Source organism: Callithrix jacchus, chromosome 8 (assembly GCF_049354715.1).
Source record: "Callithrix jacchus isolate 240 chromosome 8, calJac240_pri, whole genome shotgun sequence".
NCBI lineage: Eukaryota > Metazoa > Chordata > Mammalia > Primates > Cebidae > Callithrix > Callithrix jacchus.
The window spans coordinates 93,753,555-93,768,674 of record NC_133509.1 but is presented as its reverse complement, the minus strand read 5'-3'; the positions used below and the strand labels follow the sequence as shown (position 1 = coordinate 93,768,674).

Genomic DNA, 15,120 nt, shown 5'->3' with positions numbered 1-15,120 from the left:
ATGACATGATTGTATATTTATAAGACCCCATTGTCTCATCTCAAAATCTCCTAAAACTGATCAACAACTTCAGCAAAGTCTCAAGATACAAAATCAATGTGCAGAAATCACAAGCATTCCTATGCACCAATAACAGACAGAGAGCCAAATCAAAAGTGAATTCCCATTCACAATTGTTACAAAGAGAATAAAATACCTAGGAATACAACGAAGGATGTAAAGGACCTCTTCAAGGAGATTTACAAACCACTGCTCCATGAAATAAGAAAGGACACAAACAGTTGGAAAAACATCCCATGCTCATGGTTGGGAAGAATCAACATTGTGAAAATGGCCATACTGCCCAAAGTAATTTACAGATTCATTGCTATCTCCATCAAGCTACCAATGACCTTCTTCACAGAACTGGAAAAAAACCACTTCAAACTTCATATGGAACCAAAAGAGAGCCCGCATAGCCAAGACAATCCTAAACAAAAAGAATAAAGCTGGAAGCATCACACTGCCTGACTGCAAACTATACTACAAGGCCACAGCAATCAAAACAGCATGATACTGGTACCAAAACAGAGACATAGACCAATGGAACGGAACAGAGATCTCAGAAGCAACACTATATATCTACAGTCATCTGATCTTTGACAAACCAGACCAAAACAAGCAATGGGGAAAGGATTCCATGTTTAATAAATGGTGTTGGGAAAACTGGCTAGCCATGTGCAGAAAGCAGAAACTGGACCCCTTCCTGACATCTTACACTAAAATTAACTCCAGATGGATTAAAGACTTAAATGTAAAACCTAACACCATAAAAACCCTAGAAGAAAACCTAGGCAAAACCATTTAGGACATGGGCATAGGCAAGGAGTTCATGGCTAAAACACCAAAAGCAATGTCAACAAAAGCCAAAATAGACAATGGGATCTAATTAAACTCCACAGCTTCTGTACAGCAAAGGAAACAATCATTAGAGTGAACTGGCAACCAACAGAGTGGGAAAAAATTTTTGCAAGCTACCCATCTGACAAAGGGCTACTATCCAGAATCTACAAAGAACTAAAACAGATTTACAAGAAAAAAACAAACCCATCAAAACCACACTGAGATACCATCTCACACCAGTTAGAATGGTGATCATTAAAAAAATCTGGAGACAACAGATACCAGAGAGGATGTGGAGAAATAGGAACTCTTTACACTGTTGGTGGGAGTGTAAATTAGTTCAACCATTGTGGGAGACAGTGTGGTGATTCCTCAAGGACCTAGAAATGGAAATACTATTTGATCCAGCAATTCCATTACCGGGTATTTACCCAAAGAATTATAAATCATTCTATTATAAAGATACATGCACATGTATGTTCGTTGCAGCTCTGTTTACAATAGCAAAGACCTGGAACCAACCAACACTCATCAATTGACTGGATAAAGAAAATGTGGCACATAAACACCATGGAATAGTGTGTAGTAACACAGCAATAAAAAACAATGAGTTTGTGTCCTTCATAGGGACATGGATGAATCTGGAAACCATCATTCTCAGCAAACTGACAGAAGAACAGAAAACCAAACACTGTATTTTATCACTCATAGGCAGGTGTTGAACAATTAGAACACGTGGATACAGGGAGGGGAGCATCACACACTGTGGTCAGTCGGGGGGGTGCTGGGGGGGATAGTGGAGGTGGGGAGGAATAATGTGGAGAGAAATAGCAGATATAGGTGATGGGGGGATGAAGGCAGCAAACCACCTTGCCATGTATGTACCTATGCAACAATCCTGCATGATCTGCACATGTACCCCAGATCCAAAAGCACAATTAAAAAAAATTTCGGGAATGATCCAAGATGGCCAATCGCTAACATCTCAGGATTGTAGCTCCCAGAGAAAGCTCAGACAACAAGAGGATGCCACACTTTCAGACAAATTTTGGTCACTCACGGAGCAGAAGATTACCAGTGGAGGAGCTCCACGGGTCGCGAATGCAACTCTTGTGGCTGGTGCAGAGGTTTCGTCGGCACCTCGGTGCGGCAACTCTCAGTGCAGAGTAAACAGGACTGGTTCTCCTTCTGACCGAGGTTTGGAGCTCCGGGAAGGCAGAGTCACGTATTACGGACTCAAGAAGGAAGCCAGACTGGAGATTCCCAGGCAGAAAAGCACCATCAGTCTTAACGCCGCTGTTTTGGCCAGCGCAGTGGGTTGCTCATATTTCAGCCCTGGAAATTAACAACTTGGATGTCCACTCAGAGACCTAATTTGAAAGTTGGTAATTACAAAGACGACAGGTGGATAAATTTACAATGATGGGAAGAAACCAGCGTAAAAAGGCTGAGAATACTCAAAATCAGAATGCCTCTCCCTAAAGAGGATCACAGTTCCTCATCAACAAGGGAACAAGACTTGATGGAGAACGAGCACATCCCATTAACAGAATCAGGCTTCCAAAGATGGATAATAAGAAACTTCTGTGAGTTAAAAGAACATGTTGCAGCCCAATGTAAAGAAACCAAGAACTTTGAAAAAAGGTTTGACGAAATCCTAATAAGAATAGACAACTTAGAGAGGAATATAAGTGAATTAATGGAACTGAAGAATACAATGCAGGAACTCTGAGAAGTATGCACAGGTTTAAACACTCGAATTGTTCAAGCAGAAGAAAGGATATCAGAGGTAGAAGTCCAGCTTAATGAAATAAAACGAGAAGACAAGATTAGAGAAAAAAGGATAAAAAGGAATGAGCAAAGTCTCCAAGAAATGTGGGACTATGTGAAAAGACCAAATTTACATTTGATAGGTGTACCTGAATGTGATGGAGAGAATGAATCCAAGCTGGAAAATATTCTTCAGGATGTTATTCAGGAAAATTTTCCTAAACTAGAAAAGCAGGACAATATTCAACCCCAGGTAATACAGAGAACACCACAAAGATATTCCTCAAGAAGAGCAACCCCAAGGCACATAATCATTAGATTCACCAGGGTTGAAACGCAGGAGAAATTACTAAGGGCAGCCAGAGAGAAAAGTCAGGTTAATTACAAAGGGAAGCCTATCAGACTTACAGCAGATCTCTCAGCAGAAACTCTACAAGCCAGAAGAGAGTGGGGCCAATATTCAACATCCTTAAAGAACAGAACTTTCAGCCCAGAATTTCATATCCAGCCAAACTAAGCTTCACAACTGAAGGAAAAATAAAATCTTTTATGAACAAGCAAGTACTCAGAGATTTTATTACAACCAGGCCTGCTTTACAAGAGCTTCTGAAAGAAGCATTACACATAGAAAGAAACAACCAGTATTAGCCTTTCTAAAAATATACCAAAAAGTAAAGAGCATCAACATAAAGAAGAATTTACATCAATGAATGGATAAAACAGCCAGTTAACATCAAATGGCAGTAATCCTAAATTTCAATTGACTAAATCCCCCAATCAAAAGATACAGCCAAAACCCAACAGCATGTTACATCCAGACCCATTTCACTTGCAAGGATACACAAAGACTCAAAACAAAGGGATGGAGAAAGATTTACCAACCAAATGGAGAGCAAAAATAAATGAATAAATAAAAAGCAGGAGTTGCAATTCTCATATCTGATAAAATAGATCTTAAAGCAACAAAGATATAGTGGTAAAAGGATCAATGCAACAAGAAGAGCTAATGATCCTAACACCCAGATACATAAGACCTATAAAGAGACTTAGACTCAACGAGACAGAAAATTAATAAGGATATCAAGGACTCGAACTCAGATCTGGAACAAGTAAACTTAAATATTTATAGAGCTCTCTACTTTAAATATACAAAATATACATTCTTGTCAATACCACATCACACCTACTCATAGGTTTAATTGAAACATTGATTGGCCATTATTAATACCCATTTTTTTTAGAATAAAGAAACATTTCCCTTCTCTCTCCCTCTTTTTCTTCCTCTTTCTTCCTCTCCTTCACTCCTTTTTTTTCTTTCCTTCTCTCAAAAAAAAGAAAAAAAGAAATCAACTTGTAGACCTCTAGATCCAGGTCAGCAATGTCTCTCTCATTGCTCGATTTCCTTCCTTCCCTTCTCTCTCCCTCCCTCCCTCCCTCCCTTTCTCCTTTCCTCCCTTCCTGCCTTCCTCCCTTCAAAAATAAATAAATAAATAAATAAATAAATAAATAAATAAATAATAAAATCTAGCAGAGAAAACAGATATTAAACAAACTTGCAATGCATGCTCTATTAAGAGAAGCAGGCCAGGCATGCTCTCACCTATAATCCTAGCACTTTGGAAAGCTGAAGTGTGCAGATCACTTGAGCCCAGGAGTTTGATACCAGCCTGGGGAACATAGCAAGACCCCATCTCTACAAAAAATTAAAAAATTAGCTGAGCATGGTGGTGAGTGCCTGTAGTCCCAGCTATTCAGGGGGCTGAGGTGGGAGGATCGCTTGAGCCGGGGAGGTTGAGGCTGCAGTGAGTTGTGATTGCACCACTGAAGCACAGGTTTTTATGAGAACCGGCTGCTGAGATGCTTAAACATAGTCCATCTAGGTCAAAGAAGGTCTTCCTGGGAAAGAGATATTTGGGTTGAGATCTACAGAAAGAATGGGAGTAAACCAAGAAGGATGAGTTGGGGATGGAAGCTGGAGTGAGGATTTGAGAGGGAAGAATATTTCCATCAGAGAAAACAACTTCTATATAACCCTGGGGGCAAGAGAGAGCAAGGCACTGCCAGGAAAAGAGCAATCTGTTATGTGAGGTTGTCTACGGTCAATTGCCCACGTGGAACATAGTGGTTTACTGCACAGTGTAGGCATGAGGCAAGTGTATGTGCAGGAGATCAGCTCCTATTTTCCTCTTCTAAGAGAAAGAGGTTTATAGCAGACCCCCTCACTGGTCCAAGCACTGCCTCTAGCTAGTGAGGGATCTTTAAGGACAACACCTTGGCAGGGCAGAAGCAAATATCTGAGAGAGTGGAGCTTTCTGTCATATTACTGCTGAGAAAAAAAAAAATTTCACCGTCAGATGCTTACATGGAAAAGTTGAAGGGAGGCTAAAATACAGTTTGAGTTTATATTTGAATTTGTTATTTGGGAGAAGTTACATGTAAGTTGTTAAAAATCTCTAAAACCTTAGCATGAATTTGCTTAACAAATCCCATCTCATAGGTCACTAGTTAAGAGCAGGTTCTTAAGAGAAAGGGGAAGGACAAGGTGCATTTAGGATGTAGGGGGACATGGGAATGGCTGAGGGGATTGGGAGACAGGGTTTAGGAATGGCTGACCCAAGGGAGGAAGCATCCTAAAGAAACCAAGAGATGGGGCCCCAAGATGAGGGAAGTGGTGCTTCCTGAGGAGACAGGAAGAAATCGTCTATCACCTGCACTTTATCTCCACCTCTGGGTAATGTTGACCTTGCAGCTTCAAAATACCCAGAAAAGCACCATGCATTCATGCCTGCCCACTCCAGAGGCAGACAGTTGGCACTCTGTTCTGTCCTCCAGCAGCAGCATCCCACCCCCACTGCACTGCTGACCTCAGGACTGTTCAAGATGCTCAGTGCACGCGTGCATGCGTGTGCGTGCACACACACACACACCCCAATAACCATGAGAACATAACATAGAAATACAAATGATTCGAATTTAATCTTAATATGGAATAGAAGCTCCCTAGAACACCAAGTGGCAAATATGCTAACAGATGGTGATTGACTGATTTCAGAATCAAAGTATTAATAATTCTTCTTTACTAAACTTTATGCATGCACCCCTCCTGGTACTCCCTTCTGGCTATAATTTGGAAAAGCTTCTCCTTTTATCTTCTTCTACAAAGTGCTGCCATATGGAAAGAACAGAAAAGCCTGGAAAAAAAACCAATTAACTGGAGCTCAAGTAATTAGAGCTCTCACTAAAATAGATAATATTTTCTGTAGGTTTCTCCCAACCACCCCCACCCCTAAATGACAAAAGAACCACTGATGTATGGTTTTAGGCATTAAATAAACCTAAAAATTAGGTAAGTTAAAAATTGGTTGGTGTGATTAGTAGATAACTATGCAACATTACTCCTGTGTCCTGGGCTGGAAGACATGAATGCTTATCAGCACTCTTCTCCAGGGAAGATTCTGGGTTTTTCTGGTGGAGAACAGAAGCAGGAGGAGCAGATTAGTCACCTATACACTTAAACACAACCCAGAGACAGAGAAAGTTTTATAATTACTGTTATTTTAAAAAGGAATTTAATTCTATTCATCATTCTCAGCTTATTGAGGCAGAAAAGGGGACTCACTGAGTCTAAACGATTTTATAATGCGTCCTCTAGCTAACCCTCAGGCAACCCTGAGACTATTCTGAGAGCTTCAGCTATCCATGGTTTTATTTTTCACATAAAAATATTAAATATGGTTGCAGCACATGCAACATTTATTCATTTCTAAGACATGGAAAGTCTCAAGAGAATAAACAGCAGGATGCAGAGAGAAAATGGGAGGTGTTGAATTTCAATGTGTCACAATTTTATGAGTTACTTATTTTCATCTTTCAAATCGGCAAAGCATCACGTTCTTTAGATGGCTCATGCATGAAATCAAATCTCTTTGCTTCAGTTCCGTTTGTATTTTCCTCAATTTAATTATCTCAGTCACATGCAGCCCTACTTTCAGACCGGCCCCTGCAGGAATATTGAATTAACAAGGCCATTGACAAGAAAGGTCCTGGCGGTGCTGCAGCATTATTGTTAGACTGTAAGTTCCCCAGAGGACACACATCAGCTTTGGTCTCAGAATTTGGGTTGCTTTCTAACTCTTTATTATTTGACAAATTCTACATTATTAGTTATACCTACTGTGCTCTAAGAAAGCAGAAAGAAGTCCCATAGCTATTGACAGAAATTTTAAAAGCTTAATTTTTTGAAATATGTATTCAGATTTTCATTTTCTCCCTATATTTTCCCCTATACTTTCCCCCTATATTTTTCCTGATCTTTTCTCCCCGATTTGCTGATTTCCTGGCCCTATCAGAAGCCCACTGCAAGAATCTCTTTTTTTTTTTTAATCTCTGCTCCCTGCAATTTCTGCCTCTCAGGTTCAAGTGATCCTCCCACCACAGCCTCCTGAGTAGCTGAGACTACAAGGACATGCCACCACACCCATCTAATTTTTTGTATTTCTTAGTAGATATGGGGTTTTGCCATATAGCTCAGGCTGGTCTCGAACTCCTGGTCTCATGGAATCTGCCCATCTCAGTCTCCCAAAGTGCTGGGATTACAGGCGTGAGCCACAGCGCCCAGTCCAAGAATCTGTGTAGTGGGAAAATCACAAGCACCAGAAGCGTTTTCTCTTCTTTCACAAAAGTTTAAGACCAATAATAAGATGATGCTGCACTTCCAGAGAGGTGGAAAAGAAAAAGTTCTCAAGAGTAAGAGGGGAGACAGACAAGAGAGATTCTTGGGAATTTGGAAGGGATGGAGGGTAGGGGGTGCTTCACTTTTCTCTCTGCCCTATCTGTGAGACAGAGTTGCAATAGAACTGGCTTCCAATAAGTGGTTCAGGGGAGTGGGGGTGACCGCAGGTTGTGGAGAAGGTAAAAAGAGAAGGGAATCTCCATGCAGTTCACCTGTCCCTGGCCAGTGGGGGGTGGCCTTGAGTCCTATTCCCAAGCCCACTTCTATTCAGTGGAGAGCCTGCCACTTATTGAAATGTTACTATCCCTTCCCTGTCTACCTCTGCTAATGTCTGTTCCATGCCCTCCAATCCATGCATTCTGCTCATTCTTAGAACTCCTCCCACATTTATATATCGCCCCCTGCCCACAGAGAAGCATTTTGTGATGGACTGTCCTGAAGTCTTCTCTCATTTGTTCAATCAATAAATACTTATTGAACTCCTGCTGTAAATGCCAGGCTCTGCTCTAGGCACTGGGGAGGATACAGTCCACATACAGACAAGGGCCTTGTTCTCACAGTGCTCACATTCTTGGTAGTGGATGGGCATATAGTTCCTGCTCTATAGTGTGTGCTAGGCTCTTATCCCCAATCTAACCATAGATCACAGGAGGGGAAGAGTCACAGAATACTTAGGCAGGTGGAGCTCTCTAAAGACCCGTCAAGGAGAAATGCTACTTCACAAACTCCCCATAATATGCCAGAATATCCAGGCACACTAGGTGAGTAAAAGATGGTTCACAGATGCCAGGCAGGATCCTATAAAGCCCCAGTCACAGGCCCAGTGAGATCTTAGATTTTTCCATCTTAAAATTTACATTTTATTATTATCATTGCTAAAGACACATGAATGCAAATATTGACTTTTGGTATATTTCCTTTGACCTTAGAAGAGTTGAAGTTTGAATCCCTGTATGATTTGTACAAAGGCTGTTGGTGACTTCTGAGGTGCTCATGTAGCAGCTGACCCTCCATGCATAAGGCGTGTCTTTCCTGCTACAGCTTGAGAGTCCCCAGCTGGTTAAAGAAACAAACATACCCAGGAGTTAGGAGTCGGGAGTTAGCAGGTCCATTGTGGCTACATATATCCCTAGGCTTAAGTGAGATGTTGCTTTGAAAATCTGTCTCCCTTGCCAACAAAAGGATAACATGGAAGTAAGGCATCTTAAGAGTGGATGGTCTTTTTCCAAATTATTGGCATTTTCAAAAAAATTTTTCCCACATATTGGGAAATTGAAAGCCAATATGTCCCTGGAAAGAAGAGTCTTGGGTCTACATGGACTAGCAAAGCTAGAACAATGGATTGATGGTTTCTGAGAAGAGCTAAGATCTTACATTTGGTATTAGAATCACTTGGTTCAGACCATTACTTATAAACCATTCTTCCTGGTGATGGTAATCATTTTGTGAGACAAAGACCTCAACCATAGAATTAAAAAGCCTCTTCTTACAATGATGTGTCAACAGTAAAGAGAAAAGTCTGAAAGAAGCAGGACAGTGGGGAAGAGACATTTACAGACATTGACATGGTAAAGAAGTCATTATGGATCTCAGATAGACTCTAGAGGGACACCAGATGTTGCTAAGATTGAGAGAAAGCCTGACTGGGCATGTATGCAAAATAGAATCTATCCTTGCCAATGCCACCCATGGCAAGCGAGCCTTCAAAGAGGAAAATTAGGGCTTGCACAACTTCACTTGCAAATTGGCATGCGGTACTTTGTTTAAAAAAAAGAGGGAGAGCAGTCACTACAGAATAAAATACTCTTTTTCTTTCTGCTTGCATTTTATATTACAGAAATCTTCCTACTAGTGATACAAAGCTAGGATTAATTTTCCATTCAAAAAGAAGCAGTTGCCCGAGGCTATGTGCACAAAAAAGAAATTTTTTTTTTCCTCCTCATGGAAAGCTCACCCAGGATAAATTGCATCCTCCAGTCAGTTACGCAGTAGATGAAAGGACTCTGCTATGCTGGAAGAATGACAAGGATAATTGTTCTATGTCAATTTCATGTTATCTTTTTGAAGTAAGTGCCATTTTCTGGCCATATTGGGGGTCTGAGCTTCCTTTGGTTACACGTAGAGTACCCCACATTAGAGAATTTATGGAATCTCCATTTTTCGAGAGTGTTATCCCATTAGGTGTTTTATGTTTTCCTCTATGAAGTGATCTTTAATTGGAAGGGGTTCACTTGCCAGAGTTTGTTTTCTCAAGTTACCTATATACTTGAGATTTTGGGGGGGGACAAAAATGGAGTTACAGTGTTCTGGGCGGCCCTTTAGGACAGGGCTGAAGCAGTAGATAAATTCAGTAGAGTCCAGGAAATGCCTGACACCCTGGAATGTGCCATTTTTGTTCTGGCATAAAATAATGCCAGATTTTCTTTGGAGATCTTATTGCTCTTCTATCTTTGCTGGGTGGCAGGATAATTTCATCGTCTTTGTAGATTTCCCACAGATGCTGCTCTTATTTCAGCCAAAAGCAATCATTGACGTTTACTATGCTAATAACTGAGAACTACGTTTTGAAAATTGAATTAGGCTAGGCATATGGCTCATGGCTGTAATTCCAGTGCTTTGGGAGGCTGAGGTAGGAAAATTGCTTGAGACCAGGAGTTTGAGACCAGCCTGGGCAACATGACGAGACCCCCACTCCCACCCTCATCTTTACAAATTTTTTTTTTAAATAGCCAGGCATGGTGGTGGAAGGATCACTTGAGCCCAACAGGTCGGGGATGCACTGAGCTGTGATCATGCCACTGCTCTTCAGCCTGGATGACAGAATGAGACCCTTTCTCAAAAAAAGAAAAAAAATTGAACTAGATAATAATAAAAATAAAACAGAAGAACAGATGTCATTAACTAAAACAATGTGAGTCACAGAATACAGATATAAATTAAGTTTTGTGAATAGTATTTGGAAACCTGAAATACAAAACACACTTCATTTGCTCAGGGAAAAAAAGAGTAAGGAGAGAAAATTTTACATTGCTATAATTATCTGTTACTATGAAACTTTTGATTTCAATCATCTTGAGGTTGTCAACATCCCACAAATGAGGTGGATTCCAGGAAAATCTGATTCGGAGCAGATTTTGCTGTCTCCAAAACACATTACAAACCATTTACCTCTATATGCTGCCCAGTGCATGTTCAGAGCAGCACAGGATTTCACTAATACAAGAACCAGCTTGGCAAAGAACCAAATACATGCTACAGAGCGTACTAGGGACCTGTTTGTTTGAGGTTTGCCTTTACCTGGCACTGCTTACTAACAAGGCTTGCCTTTAGTGCGCCACATTAGATTTCTACCTACCAATTAATACTGAGTCTCACCATCGTCCATACTAAATTAAGAAAAAAATTTTATTTAATCTGTCCTTTAAATCTAAGAAATAATGTGATTTGTTTCTTAGTTTCCAATCTTTAAGTATATGGTTAAAGGTAAATTATATACATTTATTTAAAACTTCAAATGATTCTTCTCTCATTTATGCAGTCCTTTTTAATGAAGTCTTGCTGTTATATAGATATCCCAAAACAAGCCCAGGGCAGGCTATGTGAACTTGATGCTACTGTTCATTATATACTGTAGAAAGGGCTAAAAAGCATGTCATTCATAAATGAATGAACGAATGATGAACCACGCCTAAGCCAGTTGTCGATGCCTTAACTTAGAGAAACTACAGGAAAAGAAGTTTCACTGTCCTTAAAACGATTAGATGAGATCACCTGTCTTCTACACTGCCTGGTATCATTTCCTGACTTTAATCTTAAAAGCCCTTTCACTTTGTCTGCATGATCATGTTGCCCGACTGGACTGCAAGTGAGCCTGCCAGGGTATGTTGTGCTTGACAAACTGGCCTCCCATTTCCATCGTTTCACAGGAAATATTCAGCAATGCAGGAGAGTTGCTTTGTATCGGTTCCTTGCACCTGGTGAGAAGGTAGTGTTTAGACCAGCTGGAAGTAGGTAGCAAAGTGTGTTAGGAGTTGGGGGTCAGCAGGGTCTTGCAGAACCTTCTATAAGAATGGCAAGGGAACCTTCTCATGCCTGGTAGAATCTGCACTCAGTGCTGGTGACCACCCTGTGGGAATTTGGGAATCTGTGCCCTTGTTTGGGAGCAGGCTACATCGCCTCCTGCAGTGTGTAATGATACATTATTGTATGTTTTGCCTTTAGAAATACTTCACGTCCTTTGCAGGGACATGGATGGAGCTGGAGGCCATTATCCTTTTAGCAAACTAATGCAGAAAGAGAAACCCAATTACCACAGCTCTCACTTATAAGTGGGAGCTAAATAAGGTGACCCCATAAGCCATCGAGCAGTTGGTAACAGATGGACACATAGATGGGAACAACACACACTGGAGCCTATTGGAGGGTGAAGGGTGGGAGGAGGATCAGGAAAAATAACAAATGAGTGCTAGGTTTAGTACCTGGGTGATAAAATAATCTGCATAACAAATCCCCATGACACATATTTACCTGTGTAACAAGCCTACACATGTACCCCTGAACTTAAAAGTTAAAAAAAAATACTTTACATGCTAACTAGACCTGCTGAAATTATTCTGTTAATCTTTCATCCTGTTGTGACAACAATATGTCTGCTGTCTAAGACAGCATAGGTTTGAATTGCATAGACTTGAGGCTCCTACAGTTTTCAGTTCTCATATACACATTCAGGATGTATAAGAATTAAAAGATGATGGCTTCAAAATTCTCTGGCATAATCAGAAAGACCATGCAAATCAGAGTGACTCTTTCTATCCTAACACCCAAGGAAAAATCCCAGAGCATTATAGTCTAATCTTAGTTTGTATATTAGACTGTGCTTCTGTATTTTGTGGTTTGGCTCTAAATTCTAAAGTATAATTGAATTGAGTTATAATGTATATTCTATGTTAGTAACTACAAGAAGTCTGCTTTGTTATAAAGGTTGACAAACACAAGAGCATAATGTATCACGTGGTTAACACAATATTAATGAACAGAAATGAATGATTCCAGGCCTGGGAGAAATTGCTGCATTATTATTTTCTAGAAGCATAGAATAAGGTAGGTGACCCCAAAAGTCATCAAGCACTTGGGAAATAGTGTGTTATTTTTCAGGATAACCTATGTATGACTGAATTCTGGCCCACAACTTAAAAATTTATTAAAAATAAATACATTTATTTCAGCATTCCTCCATATTCCAAATAAAGCTACAGTAGACTGACTGACTCATGCCAAGGGAATAGGAGCAGAATTATTATCAGACACCCAGAACAAGATAAGCTCTGCTAATTGGTACATTGAAAGTTCTTAATGAAATTAGTCCGCTGCAACAGTAACTGTGCTGTTGGCTTCATCATGAGCGTCAGCTATAAAAATGGAACAAATCGAACTTTTTTGTTGTTGAGATGGGGGTCTCGCTCTGTCACCCAAGCTGGAGTGCAGTGGAGCACTCTCGGTTCACTGCAACCTGCACCTCTTGGGCTCAAGCCATCCTCCCTCCTAAGCCTCCTGAGTAGCTGGGACCAAAGGCATGCACCACCACAGCCTGCTAATTTTTGTATTTTCAGTAGAGATGGGGTTTCACAATGTTGGCCAGGCTGGTCTGAAATGTCTGCCTTGGCCTCCTGAAGTGCTGGGATTATAGGCATGAGCCACTGTGCCTGGCCAAACTGAACTTTTATGACTTTTTTTTTTTTTTTAAAGTTGCCTGGGAGTGCTTCACTACACACTTGAGTGCTTTGATGGTTGCTCACAGTTCCCTTTCAGGAAACTAGATTTTGGTTTGGTATAAGACTATGATTTTTAAGCTTAGGGGTTCTCTGAAAAGACATGAGGGTCACTTGACTTGGGAATAGGGATGAGTTAAGTTTTAGGGGCCAAAATCCCTGCCTGGTTTCAACCAGAGTAGCTTTGATCGTTTTCACATGTAATGGAATTCCACATAAGGATTTTCCTGGGGGTAGGGGTTTTGATCTTTATTGTATATTGGCAGTCCATGTAAGGCTTTTCCTGGGGGTAGGGGGCAGTTTCCTGCTTAAACGTGTACTCAAAAACAGCTTGTAGAGTTCTAACAAATAAACAAAAAGTCTATTTGGTTAAAGCAAGTCATCATAAAATGAATTCTCAAAATGGGAGTTACAGTTCTTTATAAAAATTATTTTATTTTAGATTTGGGGTAGATGTGCAGGTTTGTTATATGGACATATTGTGTGATGTTGAGGTTTGGGCTTCTGTTGATCAACCATTTCCCCCTTACTTCCCTTCTCCCCCTAGTAGTATCCAGTGTTGATTGTTGCCATCTTCATGTCCATACCCAATGTTTAGCCTCCACTCATGATAACATATGGTATTTGGTTTTCTGTTTCTGTGTTAATTCATTTAGCATGTTGGCCTCCAGCTGCATCTACATTGCTGCAAAAGATGTGAATTCATTCTTTTTTAATGGCTGCATAGTATTCCATATTCCATGCTGTATATGTAGCACATTTACTTTATCTAATCCACCAATACAGCACTGATTCATTATTTTTTCTATTGCGAATAGTGCTGTGATAAATGTGAGTGCATGTGTCCTTTTGGTAGAATGATTTATTTTCCAGTAATGAAACGGCTGGGTCGGTTGGTAGTTCTGTTTTAGCTCTTTGAGAAATCTCCAAACTGCTTCCCACAGTGGCTGAACTGATTTACATTTCCACCAGCAGTGTATAAGCGTTCCCTTTCCTCTGCATCCTTGCCAGCATCTGTTGTTTTTTTTGACTTTTTTGTCATAGCCATTTGTACTGGGATGAGAGGGTATCTTATTGTGGTTTTGATTTGCATCTCTCTGATAGTGGTGATGTTCAGTATTTTAAAAATGTTTGTTGGCTGCTTGTATGTCTTCTTTTGAGAAGTGTCTCCTTATGTCCTTTGCCCACTTTAAAATTTTCTTTTCTTGTTGATTTGTTTAAGTTACTTATACATCCTGGATATTAGTTCTCTGTTAGATGCATAGTTTGTAAATTTTTTTTCCAAAATGGGGGTTAATACTTCTTAAGACCCCTGAACGTGAGCCAAAGTTGTCATGTATAAAACCCAGGGGAACAAAGCTGGGTAGACCTGAGTGAGGAAGGCAGCAGTAATAGTTTGGAAAGTAGTTCACAGCTAAGTGTGACATAATAAAATTATGTATTTGGTCCCTGCTCCTGGTTCTGCACACAGAACTCTTTTATTTTTTTTGTTTTGAGACAGGGTCTTGCTCTGTTGCCTAGACTGGAGTGCAGTGGAGTGATCATAGTTCACTGTAAGCTCAAACTCCAGGGTTCAAGTGATCCTCCCTCCTTAGCTCTTCTAGTAGCTGGGACTACAGGTACACCATCATGTTCCACTATTTATAAATTTTTTTTTTTTAGTAGCGATGAGATCTTGCCATATTGCTCTGGCTAGTCTTGAACTTTTGGGCTCAAGCAAAACTTCTGCATTGGCTTCCCAAAGTGCTGGAATTATAGGCACAAGCTATTGCGCTGGGTCCACAGAACTAATAAATCTCTTGTAATTTCCTGAGCAGTAACGGTTCTAGGTACGTCTTTTATTCCATATTTGGTCTCTGAGCTCAGTTCCTGACACAGAACTCCTAGCCCATTGGATTTTGCTGGGTGATAAGAGCATCTTTTGTTCTGATGAGGCAACTCCTGGTGGGCTCCTGGATGGGAGCTGCT

The 15,120-nt window shown here is 40.4% G+C and overlaps 1 long non-coding RNA gene across 1 annotated transcript in view; it reads left to right on the top strand.

The window, feature by feature from the left end:
• Positions 1–15,120, top strand: part of LOC144577416 (uncharacterized) — a 187,730-nt gene that overhangs the window by 120,116 nt on the left and 52,494 nt on the right. The window lies entirely within an intron of this gene.